This window comes from Equus asinus, chromosome 4 (assembly GCF_041296235.1).
Source record: "Equus asinus isolate D_3611 breed Donkey chromosome 4, EquAss-T2T_v2, whole genome shotgun sequence".
NCBI lineage: Eukaryota > Metazoa > Chordata > Mammalia > Perissodactyla > Equidae > Equus > Equus asinus.
In genome coordinates, this window is record NC_091793.1 from 103,244,594 (window position 1) to 103,247,640 (window position 3,047).

Consider the following 3,047-nt stretch of genomic DNA (forward strand, 5'->3'; position numbering starts at 1 on the left):
CTCAGGAGTCAGAGAAACTGAAGGAGGATCAGGGGAGGATGAGGCAGTTGGAGGCCTGACTACTACCTCATCCCAAGGTGAGTCAGCTGATAAATGACAATATGCAGGAGCTACAAAAGCACCCGCTTTGACCTGAGCATAAAGACAAAGAGGTTGCTGCTTCACTCTTGCCTTCTAAATCTCTCATGAAAATATTCTCTTTACCTACCCTAACCAGAAACATGCAGCGAATTTTAGGAAATGTAATTCAACCTAGCCACATTTAAAAGCTGTCAAATCCAGCGATATTATAAAAAGATGTAAAACTAATGACGGCTGCGGTGGCAGTGGCTAGGGGCTGGTGGTGGGGGCTCGTGGGGGCCGTGGCACTGGCCAGAGTGGCCAGGCAACCCTTGGTACTGTTGCTGCCAGTGAGGATGGAAAGCACTTCAGTGGACACGCGCCCCACTGTCAGACCATGGAATGATGTGGCCCACAGGCGGCTCTCAGCTTTTGGAGAGTACGTGGCTGATATCCTGCCCAAATATGTCCAACAAGTTCAGGCGTCCTGCTTCAATGAGTTAGAGATCTGTATCCATCCTGAGGGATCATCCCAGTGCTGACTTTCCTCAGGGATCACACCAACGCACAATTCAAATCCCTGGCTGACCTGATGGCAGTGGACATCCCCACCCAGCAGAACCATTTTGAGATTATTTACAACCTGTTCTCTCTGCGCTTCAACTCCTGGATCCCTGTGAAGACCTACACAGATGAGCTGACGTCCATCGAGTCCACTGTCTCTGTGCACAAGGCAGCCAACTGGTATGAGAGGGAAATCTGGGACATGTTTGGAGTCATCTTTGCTAACCACCCTGACCTAAGAAGGATCCTGACAGACTATGGCTTCCAGGGACATCCTTTCTGGGAAGACTTCCCCTTGTCTGGCTATGTTGAGCTACGCTATGATGATAAGGTGAAGCGGGTGGTGGCTGAGCTGGTGGAGTTGGCCCAAGAGTTCCCCAAGTTTGACCTGAACAGCCCATGGGAGGCTTTCCCTGCCTATCTCCAGCCCCCTAGTGTCTCAAGCTTGAAGCCGGAGATGAGAAACCTGAAACCACGTAGCTCCAGGGAAGGCATGTGGATCCTAGAGATCTAGCAATGTATCTATAATTGAGTTGAGTGTCTGTGTAAATAAAATCCTACTTAGACTCACACACACACACACACACACACAAAAGATGTAAAACTAATCATTAGTACCTTCTCACTTTCTGTTATCTAGTTCTTTTCCAATTCTTAGCCCCCAAAGTCCCTAGGCACCCTACCCAGGCAATGCCCATCTATGCTTGTGCTAAAAATCAACATGCAGCCACCTGTCCCACTCATATATCAAACTCAATTTCCCAGTGCACCTTACCTCACGAGGCTTCAGGAAGTAACCCAGTACCCCACACAGTGCTCAATAAATGCTTGTGGAACTCAGGATGAATGAGTAGATCTAGATTGAGCTAAATCACATTGAAATACGAAGCCCTGATAAAGATGCACAAGGCAATGTGGAATAGCAGAAACAAGAGTAGAGAGATTCTCTCTGGGCCTTGACACCTGTCTTTGAATTTTGACTCCATCAGCCTGGTTTTGGTAAATTACTTAACCTTTTTCTGAACTTTTGCTCCCTCATATCGTAAATTTGATTAATAACATCATAGCTCACAGGGTGATTGTGAGAATAAAATTTCTATCACAATGCTTGTTACTTAGCAGTCACTCAATAGATATTAGATACTTCTACAAGTTTTTGAAACCCAACAAGAGACCTTTGACCTTTGACTCATATGAAGCTAAGTGAAAAAGTCATCTAGCTCATTAAGAAGCTAGTTTTGGGCAGTGGATCACTGAGTAGGCCTATCAGCCTAGTCTAGGAGTATGAAACTCTGTTTCCCCTGAAATATCCTTGTTTTGCTTTCTCACCTTTTCACATATTTCTCTGCTTCTGAATCCACAGGCCCCCTAATGGGTAGCAAATCTTTACTTTTTCCTTGAGAGCTACCAAAGCATGGGGGAAGTTGGGAGAGCGCAGATGACGATGGGAGAAAAATCAGAGGTGTTGAGAGGCAGCAGGGACAATAACAGACATTTTTATCTATGGGTCATTATTAAGTCATGGATTGTCAGTGAAAATTTAACATTAGCTCAGTAAGTATTTTCAGTACACTCCAATCTGCAAACACACCATGACATGACACTTAAAATCCTTGCCTGGTATAGTCTTTACCAGTAACACTGTAGGAATAAAAAAGAAAATGGACTGAAAGCAACTAGCAACTAGGTACTTAGAAACCAGTTGAAAAATTCTTATTCAGGTAAAGATCCCTTTACCAGAGTCTAACCTGTGGTATGAATCTATAATTTGCTTTTGAGTTGTATTTCACAAGAAGTTTGTCATATCGTGATGGCAAATGGGTGTTCTGCCTTCCCCAAAGTCACAAAATAGTCATAGTCATTGACTGACCCCATTGAGTGCTTATTCATTTAACTTTTTATTGCTTTCTGCTCCATTTCCTACTAGCATGGAAACTTCCTATGCGCTAAAATAGTTGGGATTGGAGGTCTGGGAAGATGCGAAGATTCTCAAACTTTGATGTATTTTACGCAAGTTTTTTGGTAATAGTCACCTGTTTGTTCTTTGTCATGAAAGCTTTCAGATGCTTTTATGAACCTCTATCTATACCACCACCTTCAGGCACCTGGAGTTACAAAGATGAATCATGAAAACAGAGGAAGCAGTTATTAGATTAGCTCATTCCAATATCACTGCTGTCTAGCTTGCTATATGGAATTTATGATCAAAGTAGGATTCTGATTCCACTAATAACGACCTAGTTACTTCAAGTTATAATTCTACAATGTCAATGGCATAATTTCCGTCTGGTAGATCATTTATTTTAGAGGTAACCAGAACTTATACTCAACAGAATTTCTTCTTGGGCTAATGTACACAAGTCCACTGCTTAAGTACTAACAAAGTTTCCTAAACTTAAGACTCCATTCCTGGGGCCAGCCTG

The 3,047-nt window shown here is 43.2% G+C and overlaps 1 pseudogene; it reads left to right on the forward strand.

The window, feature by feature from the left end:
- Positions 1 to 308: 308 nt before the first annotated feature.
- Positions 309 to 1,104, forward strand: LOC106842625 (NADH dehydrogenase [ubiquinone] iron-sulfur protein 3, mitochondrial-like; annotated as a pseudogene).
- The last annotated feature ends 1,943 nt before the right edge of the window (positions 1,105 to 3,047 follow it).